At 36.9% G+C, this 17,378-nt stretch overlaps 1 pseudogene; it reads right to left on the bottom strand.

Annotated features, from left to right (window-relative positions):
- Positions 1-9,914: 9,914 nt before the first annotated feature.
- LOC124082489 (olfactory receptor 10R2-like) lies at positions 9,915-10,833 on the bottom strand (annotated as a pseudogene).
- Positions 10,834-17,378: the final 6,545 nt, after the last annotated feature.

Genomic DNA, 17,378 nt, shown 5'->3' with positions numbered 1-17,378 from the left:
CTGAGCATTGACACTATATCATAGGAGTTACACAAAGGTATCTGGTGATATTAAGGTATGTTCAGTGTTTCCTTGATATAGATTGCAGTTATCGCTCATTCCTCAAATCAATAATTCCACCAACAGTCTCTTGACTCTTTCAGACTATCCAATAATTTGGAGGTAGGCTGAATTTAATTTTCTTTGTAAAATACTTACAAAATTACATTTCCTACAATAATTTCCAAATGAATCAATGATTAAGAAGGATTAGGAAAAATTTAAATAAAATAATATTTTGTTAATGTTATAAAGTTAAACCAAGGAAAACAGGAATTAAAGAAAAAAAGGAATAAATCTTAGCAGTTCCCTAGTGTACCAATAGTTTTGAAGATAATGACTACACACTGGAAAAGAACCACATTGTACAAGGCACTTGAAGGCCTTTGAGTTACTATAAAAACAGGCAGATTCTGGAATGTAGCCATGATAACATTTTTAATCTGAATGAAAGTCATAATGAATACTCTCTTTAAAAAGGTTAAAACATACAAAACCAGCAAATTTCAAATCAGGGAACAGATTTCAAAGAAACCAGAGCTGGAGAAAATCCTGGAAATGAAAGATCTAGAGAGAGAAAGGGAACAGAGAGACAAAGTTCCAATTCTATTTATTAGTTTGGCCAAATATCTGGCTGAACTGTGAACCACATGTGGGTAGAATATATACAAAGAAACCCAGAAGTATGAAATAGTTAAATAAACAAAAGAAATACCATCCAAGAAAACAAGATCTCAATTTGAATCTGACCAAGTTCCTTGCCTGTTAAAACTAAAAAAGACTAATAATTGCCACGTTAATATAACAGAATCTTTACATAACATTCACCAAGACCTGATAAAATCTCAAATTATTTCTTATAAGACTAACCATGACATATGGCCCATTCTAAATTAAAGTGATAACTCAATGTAGAGTAGTAGAACACGATTTTTAAAAAATAAGGATCACTGTGCCCACTAGTCCCCAGAGGTCCAAGGAGATCCCAGAGAGGAGGCCTTGATGAAGCAAAAGTGAAGTTCTTGATTTATGTGAGAGAAAAGAATTTCAGCATAGGCTGTTCAGAAACACAGACAAAACGTTCTTTAGGAAAGCAAAGGCATATCTTGGGGAGAATGTGTGCTATCTCAAGAGTGAGATGCTATGGGGGTCAAGCAAGGGATACACTTCCAAGGGAAAATGTGGGCAATCTACAGAGGAAGAGGCAGCAAACCCCTAGGTGTGGAGTGCTGATATTTACAGAATAGCAGAGGCTGGCCTAGAGGTGGAGCCAGGGCATATTTACACAATTTCACAGGAGTTTTCCCTGTGCTTGTGCATTACCCTTGTGTTAGTTTTCGAAGTCAAGGGCATGGGTCAAGGGTTTGGGCCTAGGGAGTGGGCTGGGTTGCTCAGGAGTTAGAAGTGTTTATGGGTGTTTTCTGCATTGCAACGACAATTGGGTGCTTCTCTGAATACTCAGTCTATCTTACTTTATCCTGTATCCCCAAATTCCTATCTCACAGTTACACAGAGAATGATGGGCTTACTAGCGGCACCAGCAAAAGAAAATTACTTTTCTTACACATTATTGCAATTCTAAGTTTTGTTTTCTTCTGAACTTTTAATAAAGGAATTTTTATCCCTACAAAAATCATAAATGATAATACTGTCAATAGAATTCTCTGCAGAAACCATGTAGCTGGAAGGAAGTAAGATGATATATTTTCAAGGTGCGAAAAGTAAAAGAAAAAAAAAAGTCAACCTGAAAGATGGAAAACAAAAAGAACATCCTAAGTGATTTTGTTGAACTAAGTTTTTGGTGACTAAAAGCAGATCACTAGTTCCTGGGACTTGGGGTGGTAGAGGAGAATAATTGGGAATGAGCAAGAGTGACAGAAATACTCTGAATCTTGATCATAGTTGTGGTTACACGTATGCACATACTGTCGATATGATACCTCCAGTTACAGGTGACGAGTCCTGCTCCCTCAGATGTTGAAGTTTGAACATTAGAGAAGCATATGGAAGCAAGCATATAAAGCAGGGTTTATTTTAAAAGGGGTAACACAGACTTCCCCCCAGGAGGGAGAAGGGGGCCATGGCTAGTATCCTGGTATCCCCAGAAGCGAGGTCTTCTGTCCTAGGCGTCCTTGGTTCTCCTGCCCTCTTCCCCTATCTTTCTCCTTCCTGCATAAGCAACTAGGCCTGGGAATGCTCAGTGGGAGGGTCAAAAGGTGGGAAACTGGTGGGCTGAAGGGGGAAGGGCAGGATGGTGCAGCCCAGGACACGTATTAACCACCTTATAGCTCTATGTGGGGAGGGGCAATTCTGGGACAGGTTACCTTAGCAACAGGCTGGAGCAGGGGCAGGTTCTTGACAAGGGAGCAGGAAGGGCTCTAAAGGAATTAACATTTCAGTCCCTCAGGGGACAGTCTCCATCTTGCTAGGACTCACTCAAAATCGGCCTGACAGGATCTGACCTGACTCGGTTTACTTATCTATACTGACTGCCTGTCTAATTCTGGCTTCAAAAACATGTCAAATCATGTACTTGAAATGGATTCCTTTTATTGCATGTGACTCATGTCTAAATACATCTGCTTAAAAGATGAAACAAGCAATCATACAGAAGGGCTAATGCTAAGGAATATCTCTTTAATCGTGGCTTAGGAAAATGTTTCTGAGGGAAGATAGATAATAGAGTTATACATAGATATGTGTGTGTGTGTATGTGTGTGTGTATATATATATACAGATATATACATAGATATTGGTAGTTATGCATACATATATTTAAACATATACACATATATATTTATATATGTATTCTAAATAAAAGAAAATTATAAGTAAAATTTAATCAATATAAAAAAAAGCTCACTCATATTAAAGGATACTATTGATCCCAGCACTCAGGAGGCTAAGGCAAGTTGACAAGTTAATGAACAGCCTGGGAAACATAGAGAAACCCCATTTCCAAAAAAAAAAAAAAAAAGAAACAAAGAAAGACACTTGAGAAGACAGAACTATGAATACATGTACTTGGAGAGAATTTTGTTTGTTTATGAGCATTCAATTTATTAAATATAAATAACTAAATGCAATAATTTAAAAATGATTTATTAAAATGGGCAGAACCAAGACAATTTCCTAAGAAAACATAGGAAGAGCCAATAGGCAAATGAAAAACTTGTTCAACATAATTAGAAAAAAAGTGTAATACAAAATAAAACTAAATGAGTTACTACTACTATATACCCCTCTAAAATGACAATATGTTAAAAATACACGGCAAAACTACCAGTACTGAAAGTTTAAGAGTCTGTGAAACAACTTGTAGAAGTGACAAATTGCACCCATTCTGGAAAACACTTTGGGTCATAAGGTAGTTAGTTTATATAATACATAGCTACATTATGACCCACAGTGCTACTTCTAGACACATAACAGATAAGAATGAAAACAAATGTTTACAAAAGACTTGCTCAAAACATACTTCTAGCAAGTTTGTTCATAATAGCCATTAGGTAGCAACAAGCAAAATGCCCCTCAGCAGGTAAATGAATAAAGATAGTTTTGCATATTCATTAATGGCAATAGTATGCAGCAATGAGAAGAACAATCTACGCACTGTGAAATGGAGGATTTCTATTGGAATTATATTTTGTGAAGGAAGTTAGACACACCAGAACACATACTACGCTATTGCCTATGAATTTAGTTAAATGAATGGAAATTCAACTACATTGATAAAGATTAACACTGTGTTTTTCTAAGTAAGAAGTCAACTGGAAAGTATCATGAAATAATTTTTTGGAGGGTGTCAGAAATATTGCATTTCGTCATTGGTATTGTAGCTAAGTGGGTATATTTATTTGTGAAACTTCAAAAACTTATATTTAAAATAATTGAATTTTGTCATCATTTCTAGCGATTAGAGAAATGCAAATTAAAAGTACTCCAAGATTTCTTGTCACTCCAGTTAGAATGGCAGTTATCAAAAATACAAGCAATAGTAAATGTTGGCGAGGATGTGGGGAAAAAGGCACACTCAAACATTGTTGCTGGGACTGCAAATTGGTGCAACCACTACGGAAAACAGTATGGAGATTCCTTAGAAAACTTGGGATGGAACCACCATTTGACCCAGCTATCCCTCTCCTTAGTATATTACCCAAAGGACTTAAAAGCAGAATATTATAGTGACACAGACACATCAATGTTTATAGCAGCTCAATTCACAATAGCTCAACTCTGGAACCAATCTAGATGTCCTTCAATAGATGAATGGATAAATAAAATGCAGCACATTTATATAATGGAATATTACTCAGCCTTAAAGAAGAATGAAATCATGATAGTTTCAGGTAAATGGATGGAACTAGAGAATACCATGCCAAGTGAAATAAGACAATCCCCCCAAACCAAAGGCCAAATGATTTCTCCCATAAGCGGATATTGATCTATAGTGTGTGTGGCAGGTGTGGGTGGGAAGTTGAAGGAACTTTGCATTGTGCAGAGGGGGGTTAGGAAAGGGATTGGGCTGTGGGAATGGGAAGGGCAGTAGAATGAGACAGACATTATTACCCTATATACATGTATGATTAAACTCCTGGAGTGACTCTGCACCACGTACAGCGGGAGGAATGAGAAGCTGTGCTCCGTTTGTGTACAATGTGTCAAAATACACTCTACTGTCATGTGTAACTAACTAGAACAAATTATAAAATTTAAAATAAGATAAGGAGAGAAGTGAATGCAAAAGGCAAATTGTAAATCTCCCATGGCCATATTTAAAAAAAAATTCTGATCAAGAAACTGTACTCAAAACTCAAAATATAGTATTAAAGTTGAGAAAAGGAAAGACTATGTTTTGATGGTCTTAGTATGATGTGCACAGCCAGAACAAAGAAATCAACAGTCAGGGGTGATAACTTAAAAATTAGTTTGCAGAACCCTACACCACATACGACCACAAGAATGGAATCCTAATTACAATAACTTATACTTAATGTATGTATAGGATGACAAAATTCACTCTAATATCATGTATATCTAAAAAGAATTTAAAAAATTAGATATGTCAACATTCAAAATGAGCCAAGTTGAGAAGTTCCACTCCCAGTTCAACATTCCCAAAATAACACAAGAGGGAGCTCCATGGCTACGAATCTAGGTCTGTTTTCACAGACTGTCCTTCCCTTCTAACAGTAGAAAACCAATTTCATATAAGCATGCATTCTGAAAAAGATCACATACATGTCTTCATGAAGTTATTATAATATAATCAGTAGAATATTTCTAGAAAATCACTGTGTCAGTGTAGTGGAAACCTTGATGTACCCAGACACTCCTTTAGGCAAGGGGCCTTGTCACCCCTGTTTTTGGTAGTGTTTTCAGTAGGGAGACTTCCACATTTTACCAAATACATAGACACCTTGTCCAAAGTGAGCCCTTTTTCTGGAGAAAACTCTACCTACGCACAGACTAATGAGGTCCATAAAGCCTCAGCTATTCTTAAAGCATAACCTGGGCCTACTCTGAATGGTTATTCTAGCTACACAGTTCTCTGTTGGCTCAGCCAAGCCTGGCCCTAGAAGTGCATTGAATTTGACTTCTCCCTCTGGTCAATATGCCCTGCTCCTGTGTGTTTATTAATAAACACCCTATTTGCCAAGTGTGCTTCCCACAGAATACAACCTGCAAGAGCCCAGAAGATATGAGAACAAAATAAAAGATGAACACTTTATGTTGAGAGCCACAGCCAAAGGGGCCCCAGCAAACTTCCAGCAAACTTCCAGCTGCCAGCAGCTGGAAGTTTGCTGGGGCCCCTTTGGCTGTGGCTCTCAACAACTTTAAGCAAACATTTCAAAATGAGTTAAAATAAACTAAAGTGATAGAAACTATGAAATAATAGCAAAGATTGGAATTTAAAAGAATGATTAGAGAAAGAAATGTTTTAAAAGTGGGGGCTAGATCAGGAAGCAGAAATGAAAAGAAAATCGTTTCATAAATAAAGTTCAAACTTGGAGGAGCAGAATACTGAATAAATTGACTAGATAAGCCAATCAGGAAAAAAAAAGAGATATAAAGTGAAAAACAATTCTAAAAATAATAAGAGAGAATGTTTTCTGTATGATTCTATTGTGATAATTTGTAATCATAAATGATGATTGGCATGATATCAGATGCCATGAAAGTTGTTTCTTTTGGGGAAGAGAGGGAGAAAAGGAAATGTTTGTAATGCTCTGTTTTTAGACCTATTCATTGTTCACTTTGTGATAATCCTCCCATGTGTCAATTATGATTTGTATGCTTTTCTGTGTGTTTGTGTTTTGATTAAAAAGGTATACATGAAATATTTTTATAGACTCAATATATTTTATATGAGGATAGTAATCATTTTATTTTCTACTCTGAATTTTCTGTATTTATCCTGAGTTTATTTTTATTTCATGTTTATTCCTCTGTATTTCATGTTCAAGCCTTTTCCGAACGTCCAATAACAGGTGAATGTTTAAATATATTCAAGACCATGGCACATAAAAAGCTTGTTTGAAGTTCTTTGTACATGAGAAATGCTTGTGGAGAAGGGTTAGGCAAAACCATGCTATTTATCTCCCGGAGGAGGTAACCCTTAACCCCCATTGCTTCTCCAGAAAGAGGTGCTCCTGTTTTCTGGCTGAGGGGTTTATTCCAGGCGTCCACCTGTGGGTGGGAAAGAGGCTGGGGATGCTCCATGCTTTGAGAGCACACAAACAAATGCTTTGTTTGTGGTTGAAGTAGCATTGACTTCTTCCTTGGCTTTGAATGTAGGCTCTCACATGTGCCTCCATTCTGCCCTGTGTCTCTAACCCTAAACTCCTCTGGTTTATTGTCATACAACTAAACCTCTAGTTTTAACTGGGAATGAATGAGACATAGAACAATGCCACTCCAGGGGCACTGCGGTCTATTGTCAGTCTATGGGATTTCTATTATTGGCTTGAGATGAGATTGGTGTAGAAGTTGAATGTAAATGGGAGGCAACCTTTCTGGAGGTGAATATTACTGAGATACACAGGCACACAATCATCGGACAAATCTGTTGGAATAGAAGACACAATAGTTCAAGTTTTTCATTTTGCTGGTAATTTGTTTTCACTTTCACTTGTTTTTATAATCAACACATAGCATTGTATGTATCATGTACAATAGAATATTTTGAAGTACATATGCAATAGGGAATGATTAAATCCAGCGTACACATGACCTCACATAGTCATCATTTTGTGGCAAGAGCACTTAATATCCACTCTTTGGTACTGAGCAATTTGTTTTGTTTGTTTTTGTTTTGTAATATTTTACCAAAGCATTGTTTTTTGTAGGAAATGGGAAAAGAAAATCTGTTCCTTCATGGCAGTTGTGTGAGATGGATGCACGGATCAAGAAGCTGTGTTGCTTTATTCACATATTAAACCAATATTACTCTTCTCAGTGCCATCTGGGTGGCTCCGTTGTACAGATGTGCAGTGTGTTGTAAATTGGCCCACTTTTGTTTGGTGTCCCCCCCCCCTTTTTTAAAAAATATTTTTAGTAGTAGATGGACACAATATCTTTATTTATTTATCTTTTTATCTGTTGCTGAGGATCAAACCCAGGGCCTCTCCCATGCTAGGGGAGTGCTCTACCACTGAGCCACAATACCAGCCCCAGGGTCCCCTTTGTGCAGGTGCATTTTCAGACGTTTCTTTTCTGCTAAGAACCCTGCCAATCATCCTTTTTAAATTTTTTTAAAAATGTATAGTTGTTTATCTCCCATGTGCTATCTTCCCCTCTTGAACTTCTTGAATGCTTTCACGTGTTTCTCGTGCCCTTACTATCATGTGAGTGTGTTTATGGGTAGAACATAGATGTTAAATCACAAAAGTTCTAGTTAGCATTTTAAAAAGAAGATGCTATAATATATTCACAAGTTGGTGATGGTAGAAATATAATGAAAAAGCTAATGAGCACAAATGAAGGAAAATATTTTAATTCAGCACAATGAATCCCTGCATGTATTTTACATAATATGTGCCAAATAAATGATGTAATGAAACTAAAAGAATTTAATCAATAAAAACGAATCCATAACATAATTACATCCTTAGTACACATCCAAAAGTTTTAATCGAAGTGAAGTTTCTTTACAAGGCATAATTAAAAAAACAGCCAATAATAAAATTTGTTAAATTATAAAAATAGAACTATGTCAATCACATTGTCCCATTAACACACGACAAAACTGGAAATAAATAGCAGAAGTTACTTAAATACCAGCAAGAAAAATATTCATGATAAATTAACATTCCAGTCCTAGAAAGTATGGGAATCAAGAAGCCTACTGGGGAAAAAAAGTAATGGAGGTGACCACCACTGTACTTATAGAGACAGGTAGTACTGAGATACCTTATTAACTACTGAAGAATAAAAATAAATAAAATGACTTACCTACCAACTGAAGCAAAGGAGACAAAAATAGGAATAGCGGTAGTAATATTTAAAACAAAAGAAACACAACTTGTGATTTGTATTTATATTTTACTTTGAAAACCTAAATACAATTAATTATTGGGGAGGATACAGTTTTACTACACCTGGAAAAAGAAGTCACACAGGACAAGTGTGTGTCAGTTGCATTCACTGGGTTTTAAAAAGAATATTGGTGAACGGCGGCCTATCCTGAAGACTGTACCCTAGATGGTGAGCTGTCTGAAATTTAGGACTTGGGTAAAATAAATGGCCCAGATTGTCACCACAACTATCTCAAATATTTTTTGTAAACTTGGATTATTACTCACTCTATGATACAATACAGAATCTATGAAAGTCCCAGAGGCGAATATCAACTGAGTTGAGGGGAAATAAGAGCAGAGTACAGCAGCAATGGGCATTTTTGTGGAGTAGCTGATTCTCAGTCAGTGTTTCTGGTTTCCCTCGGAGATACTGATAAAGGGATTTCTACACAGGGGAGAGGTAGAAACAGACAAACATCCAAGTCTTTCCTTCTCTAGTGTTACCTAGTCCTATGATCTATTTGAGGCCTGGAAGCTCCCTTTCCTTAATGAATTCAGTGTGGCAGGCCATGCAGACATTTTCAGCCTGAGATGGGACAGGATGGTTGATCATTCTTATCCATTCACTTCTGTGTTACGGAGAGGCTCAAAGGCCTAGTCAGAACAGGCAGCCTGAACTGACTGTTCAAAGAATCTGAATGAAATAGAATCCTCATGGAAATGAGCAAAGCCTTTCATATGAGTCTGACAGTCTATGCAGTTTTCTGTTTTACATATGCTTTTACATCATCTATTAGACACAAACTCCTTGTGAAACAGAAAAGGAAAATTTGATTTTCCTATTTTCCATGTACTAATATTTAGATGCAGAAGAATCATAGATGAAATCATGACGGAACCAATGTTTGATTCTTAACTCATCCAATTACTGTAGGGTAATGTTGCTCTCTGCCACACAGTGCTACTAGCCAAAGGCACCTTCAGGTCTGGAAATCTCATTTTAAACTGGACATAAACTTAAAGTCTAAAATTGGAGATTAAGATAAACAAGACAATTATAGGGCAAGAGATAATGATGGCTAAGACTTTTATGAAAGCTATAAATCTAAAGAAAAAAGAGAAAGAGAATGACAGGTATTCTTTATTGCTATATATGAAAAAGTATCTCCTTTGATCTTTACCCTAATGCTGAGAAGAAAAATTCCCTGATTTACATAGGAAAACACGAAGGCCCAAGATGTCAAAGAACTCATTCAATGCCATAGAGTTCAATGAGTAAACTAGATATTGTCATGACTTTAAAAATTAGTAACACACTTGACCCAAATGTGTGTGCACTGTTGAAAAGTGTTCCTATCATAGTTTCTTAAGAGAAAACCCAGTCTTTCCAATCACTTTCCGAATGGCTAGCTGCACATCTTTGTTCCGGAGGCTGTATACCATGGGGTTCAACAGTGGGGTGATAATAGTATAAGTCACCGTCACCAGCCTGTCTTTGCCAGATGTATACGAAGGAGGCACAGCCGTAGTGGACAATGACCACAATGAGATGGGAAGCGCAGGTGGAGAAGGCTTTGCGCTTGCCCTCAGCTGATGGGATCCTCAGGATGGTGCGAACAATGAAGCCATAGGAGATGCAGATGGAGATCAAGGATACGACCAGCACCAAGACCCCACAGATGAAGATGACCAGTTCATTGATGTAGGTGTCAGCACAGGCAAGACGGATGACCGGTGAAATATCACAAAAGTAGTGGTTGACCTTGTTGGAGCCACAGAAAGGGAGGATGAAGACCAAAGATGTTCCCACCAGAGATATCAGGAATCCACTAACAATGCAAGTTGCGGCCAGTAGTCCACATACCCTCCAGCTCATGAGAATGGGGTAGTGCAAAGGCTGGCAGATGGCAGCATAGCGATCATAACCCATCACTCCCAGGAGCAGACAGTTGGTGACAGCAAAACCCAGGAAGAAGAACATCTGGGTGGCACAACTCAGGAAGGAGATTGTCCTCAGCACAGACAGCAGGTTGATAAGCATCTTGGGCAGGATGACAATTGTATAGAAGATCTCAGAGGTAGAAAGGATGCCTAAAAAGAAATACATGGGTGTGTGGAGGCTGCGATCCAAGAAGATGACGGAAATGATGGTCATGTTTCCACTCAAGATGATCAGGTAGAGACAGAGAAAGACAGCAAAGAGGACAAGCTGCAATTCCCCAAGGCTGGAGAAACCCAGCAGTAGGAACTCGGTGACAGAGGAGGAGTTATCCATGAAGAGTTGCTCCCATGGAATAAAATCAATATGATCAGGTCCAGAAACCTTTCAAATTGGGAATCAGAGAAATTTACCCTCAAAAAGTAGCTGTGCCAGTCTTGTTTGAATGAGAGACAAACAGATATGGGGGGACAGAAAAAACTGTCCACCAGGAATTATTCGAGAATATATATATTCTCTATTAAAAGAAAACCCAGCTTTTCCAATCAGTTTCCAATGGCTAGCTATACACACTTTGTTCCAGAGACTATATACCATGGGGTTCTACAGTGGGCAGTGGAGTGATAGTAGTATAATGTGTGTTTATATATATAAACTATATATAGATAGATAACGTGTGTGTGTGTGTGTGTGTGTGTAAATATAGGAGCCCAAGCTGTTATTCTTCTGCCAATGATTTTAGCCATAAATCTGGGGACACTGTTTATGTAAAATGTGTAGTCATTGGCTCAAATGAAACCAAGTCCCTTCCTTGGAAACTTATGAAATTTTCACTCAATTTTTTTAGTGAATTAATCCTCATAAAAGCCTTTATCTACATTATCATTTCAGAGGGTCAGACCTTTATCCTGATTTCCTGTACTTATGTCAATATACAATAGCACTGACATCGGAGGATTCACATTCCAATACACACACATCTCCTTTTAATGCATCCCTCACTTAGGGAAACATTCCACGGATCTACCTTTGTATTGTTTGTTTTTAAAAGAGGACAGTTCACATTCAGAAATAATTATCTACCCCATTTCTATGCAGTCATCCCCTTAAACTAATTTGGTTTTGAACTGCTGCTAGTTTATGATTGCTCTATAAACTCCTATAAGATACTAGGCCTGATTTCTCCTTACAAAAACACACTGCTAGAATAATTTAGTGCTTCATTAGCATTCACTGGTTGGCCATTTAGTTATACGGCTTACCTTTGATAAACCTGAGATGGAGGGCCACCAGATTGTCACACCCAGGACCTCTGTATAAGATACTTCCCCTAACACCTCTAACCCAGTTATCATGGCTGGCATTAGCTTTTATAAATTTTAATCAAAATATTCTTTTCCTCTTTCACCTCCTGTCCAAGTGGGTCCTTAGAACCCATATCTCAATGAAATGTTTCAAAAATACTCCTAGTCACTCAAGCTGTACATTACTAAGAAATGTTAAACTCATTATTTTTTTTCAGCCTTCACATCCAATCTATTTAAAAAAAATTCTAAAATCCATTTCTGTCTTTCCTTGCTTTTTTTTTTTTTTTAAGAAATTAGCTCTTGCCTGAACTATTACCAGACCATTATGAATGGACTCCCTAGACTCTCTTGTCACTCTGAACCATTTCCTACCATACAGGAAGAATTCTGCTTACATAGGACAAATTGGATCATATTAACAAAACTAAATGAGCTTCATTATCTGTAAGATATCCTAGGTGTTTCATAGTCTTCCAAAATCTACCTTTCTACTTTCACATGCACTTGAAGAAAATTTTAACAACCAAGCCATTTTTTCATATTACTTCTAACATCTAGAATTATCCCATGCTTTATTTGTTGTTATTTTCATTCAATTTTGTAGACTTTCTTCAATTTTTAGTTAAAAAAGACTGTACTCATGGAATCTTTCCATACTTTACCACTGTCTCTAGTTTTCCTTAATAATCATCACAGTTGGGGCTGGGGATATGGCTCAAGTAGTAGCGTGCTTGCTGGCATGTGTGAGGTGCTGGGTTTGATCCTCAGCACCACATAAAAATAAAATAAAGATATTGTGTCCACCTAAAGCTAAAAAATAAATATTTGAAAAAAAAATAATCATCACAATTTTACTTGCTTTGACATTACTATTCTGTCTTTAACTCTGAATTATTATTTGCCAGATACCCAAAACTGCATCTTCCACAAACACAATAGTCCCCAGGATATGATAAGTGTTTGGAAAGTTTTTGAAAAATTAGATGACCAATTTCTCACAATTATTTTAAACTCTCAGATACATGGCATTTGACTTGAGGAATTTCCCAAATTGTTTCCTTAATATAAATTTAGCATGCAATATTAACATTATGTCTTAATATTTTGGGATGAAAAATCTTTCTGACATCATTTTACAAATGAAGAAGCAAAAGATCCCTTAAAACCTTCAGCTATCTCATTATCATTTTTGATTACCAAGGGGTCTTCTCCATTATCTCATTAAGCTTTTTTTATGTGCATTTAAAAATACTTTACTTTCAAGTTTAAACACCTTTGCACATAAATAAACGGCCATGGTTTGTTCTTTTTTCTTAGCAACATTTAATAAAATTTGAAATTTGACTAGAACCAGGAGTTTAATTGCCTTGTTCTAAACTTTTAAATGAATAGGCATACACACCATGCATTTAACTGTTCTTCCTGAAAAATCACCTCTACCTTTCCATTTCTTGCTCTTCTTTTTGGTACCAGTACCTAGGGGGAAACAGAGCTAGGTTATTGGAAAGCAATAATTTTAAAATTTGACACACAAATGAATTACTCGACAATTACTACTCTTTTCAATTAAGAAATTCAAAGTCCCTTAGTAAAATAAAATGTCACATTCCGTCAAGTCAGAGTTTTAATGCTCTATGGCAAGGAGGTTTCTTCATTCTTGGAAACCTCCAAGAAATTTATGTGCAAGTTTCTAGGTGAAATTTGCCAAAATTTATATAGCAGTAAATAAGGGCTCATGTACATCCCTGTTTTGATGTACATGAGCCCTTATTCATTTTCCAAGAAATCTCCGACTCACATAAGAACACTATTAATTCCACAGAAAAGTATCACCTGAGCCTTTTCTCCTTGGGTAGTTTAGTCTCAATGAATATTACCTGTGGTCTTTCCTGTTCACATTAGCCATGACCTCAATGCCTTGGTTGCTAAGGGAGATCCCCTCCTCCACAGGAGATTACCACACTATGCTCAATATTTATCCATAATTTCTCTAATTAGCAAGTAGAAACATAGATAATACACTGTACAAAATTAGCTGGCCAAAGAGAAGGGCCTTTCTAATACACCATGCAGATTTGTTGACTCCCTTTTAGAAATTCTCTGGGTGCTCATTAGAGAGTTGAAGTTTGCCAGGCACCATTGGTTAAAACAGACACAAGTGTAACTGTCCCCTTTGATTTTCCATACCCAATGCCTCTATGTTTTCATTCTTATGTTAGAGGAAATGATCTTTATTAGATCATTTCATATGTCCACTTCCAAAATCTGGAAGAGAGGGAAAAAAATACAAAAACCAAAACCAGAGGACAGAATATTAGAATGGGAGAGTCACCATAAATCTTTCAGCACTTAGGAAACAAGTTCATTTGTGTCTGGCATATAGCATGAGTTTGGTAAATATGTGTTCAATAAATTTTAAAAAAAGAAATTTGAGGTTATGGAGGAAAACGTGATAGCATGCTGGTATAGATTTCAGCAACTCTCTGCATATTTTAGGTTGCACAATTTTTCTTTATGACAGCGAGTCTAGACATTTGAGCTGAGCTGGAAATGGAGTGAATTCTAGACACTCATTGATGTCTCTCTCAGGGGCTCATGTACAATGTCAGAGATGTTGCAAGTATGGAAAAATTAGAATAAAGTCCAAGTTATTAATAAAGGAACTTTTGGAGACTCCTTTATTCTTTAGTTCTACCAGAAATTAAGATAATGGATAGATCTTTGGGAATACTTTACTGAGAAGATTCATCCTTGGGCTTTAACTTTCTCCAGGTACACAAATGATAGTCACACCTTTTTCCCACACTTTTGACTTGTAGAGGTGGTAAATATGCCCCATTCCCTTGAAACTAAGCCAGTTGGGTAACTACATTGATCAACAAATTTTAGCCAAAGTGATGCTATCAAACTTGATGCATAGATTTCGTCAGCTTCTATTTCCTGTTTCTTGGAGCATCCATTTGCTCCCTAGCTGCCATGTTGGAGGAAGTCCTGACAACCCTTTGAGAATCTCTGGTGTGAAGCCAAGGCTCTTGGCCAAAATCTCCAGCTAAGCATACAAATAATAATAACATGAACCAATCAGCCACATAAATAAGTAATCTTAGAAGTAGAACTTTTAGCCCAGTTTAACAATCTAAGCTGAACCTACGTAGAACAGACACAAACAGATACTCCACTGAGTTCCTGCCAACTTGCAGATTTATGTGCAAAATAAATAATTGTTGTTAATTTAAGCAGATAAGATTCCATGTAGTTTGTTATACAGCAATAAATGATGGGACCAGAATTTGGCATTCAAAAGCATGGTGTGATTGTAATCAAAACTTAAAGCACTTTTTTTATTTTTTGGAACTAATGATATGGAAATCTACAAGGTTTTAAAGGAGTTTGTAGTGGAAAAAATGGAAGGTCCTTGAGGAAACAGTTTTAAAGGTTTAAAAATGAAAGAGTAAAATGTTGTTGGAGTTTGTTAAAAATGATTATTATCCATTGTTGGGAAGGAAGGCAGTAATCTCTAACTGTAGCCTGGAAAATAGTACTTTTAGTAAACTCAGATTTTCTTAGGGAAATTTCTCGTGAGACAATAGAAAAATGACACCAATGGTAAAAGGATATAAAGGGATGATTGAAAGAAGGTGTTTAAATTTTTGATAAGAGTTGAAAGAAACCATAAAGAGTCCAAAAACTTCTGGGTTTAGAAATAGACGTGTTTCTCATACAAAAATCACCCTCAACAAAGACTCTTCAAGTATGAAATGGTTTCAAGAAAAAGATCAAATTCACAATACTGTCAGGAAACTCTTGCCTCTAAAATAAAGATCGCCAGAATCTGGTTATATAATACTTTGTCAGAAATTTAATGACTAGTAAGATTTCTAAGTATTTTAAAGGCATAAATCTTGGGTTAATTCATATGTCTTTTTTTTTAATTTTTTTTTATATTTATTTTTTAATTATCGGCGGACACAACATCTTTGTTTGTATGTGGTGCTGAGGATCGAACCCGGGCCACATGCATGCCAGGCGAGCGCGCTACCGATAACTAATTCATATGTCTTTTAAAAAACAATTAAGGAAATTGTCACATCACAGGCTCACAATTGACCCGCAATAAAGAAAAAATGTGGATGTGACTGCCGTGTACTTCCTTCCTGCTTTTTCAAAAAGGAGTGTGTGTGGCACTTACCCTATGTTTTTTTTCAATTATATTTTGGGGTGTCAGGAACAGCAAGTCAGTGGTTGTTTTCGTCAGCTTTTTTTCACTGTTAAAAGACCTGACAGGAACAGTATTAGGGGAGGAAAAGTTTATTTGAGGTCTCACAGTTTCAAAGGTTTCAGTACACAGACAGGCAGCTTCATTCTTCAGGGCTTGAGTTAAGGCTGAACATCGTGAAGGAAGAGTGTGGTATAAGGAAGCAGCTCACATGATGATCAGGAAGCAGAGAGATTCCACTAGCCAGATACAAAATACAAACCCCTGAGACACATCCCCAGGGACCCACCTCCTCCAGCCACAGCCTACACACCTTCAGGTGAATTAATCCCCTGACAGGACTGAGAATTAATTCACTGATTGGGCTAAGGATCTAACGCCCAGTCATTCCTCCTCTAAACCTTTTAGCATTGTCTCACATATGAACTTTTGGGGTTATCTCACATCCAAACTCTTACAGTAGTGATATGCCTAAAAATACTAGAAGCTTCCACTTCTTGTATCTTGGAACATTTAATCTTTGAAGCCAGTCATTATGCTGTGAGAAATTCCAAGGAACTCCTTGGAAAGTAGTATGTGGAGAGGAATTGAAACTCACAGCATACAGCTTTATTCAATCTCCTAGCCGTAAGTGGTACCATCTTGCTAGCCATGTAAGTGAGCCAACTTGGAAATAGTTCCTAAAACTAGTCAAGAAGTTGACACAATATGGACCAGAGTTAAGCCATCCTCATAAGTTCTCCCCAAATTTATAAGCAAAAATAAATGATTGTTATTTCAAATCACTGAGTTCTAGAGGACATAAGTACTATTGTACTTTCATGTGTTCTGTTTAGTGGGTAGAGGAGTCTCTCTTCATTTGAAGATTTTTATTAGTCATTGATTGCATACTGATCTCTCTCAGGGACACAGATGAAAATGGGATTAGGCAATGTATGAACAGGATAAAATACTTCTCACATTGCTAATAGTCTGGTAGAGGAGATGACATATGGACCTAATAACCTGATTAAGTCAGAGCTCAGTATGACGTCTAAGGAGGCTTAAATTACTATAGTATTTTTAATAAAAATCAGGAAATACATGTACTTCATGAAATTGATAAGAGGGAAGGGAATTTTATGGTAGACTAGGTTATACATTGACTAACAGAAGATGATGGACCTTTCAAATGACAAACTCTGGTTCCTGGGCCAGCACAGGATCAGTCTTCACGAGGGTCCTCCCTTACAACCCTCAGGGAAGGGTGTGATGTCCAGTGTGGAAACCTCAAGTATATTTTATACTATCTTTTTTCACACTTGAAGTGTGGCAGGGGCTGATGGGTCCTTCTATCACTGCTATCTATTTTCCTGAAG

This window comes from Marmota monax, unplaced genomic scaffold (genome assembly GCF_021218885.2).
Source record: "Marmota monax isolate L192 unplaced genomic scaffold, Marmota_monax_Labrador192_F-V1.1 WCK01_AAM20220418_F8-fsc00145, whole genome shotgun sequence".
NCBI classification, from domain to species: Eukaryota; Metazoa; Chordata; class Mammalia; order Rodentia; family Sciuridae; genus Marmota; species Marmota monax.
This window is presented reverse-complemented; position numbering and strand designations above follow the sequence as displayed.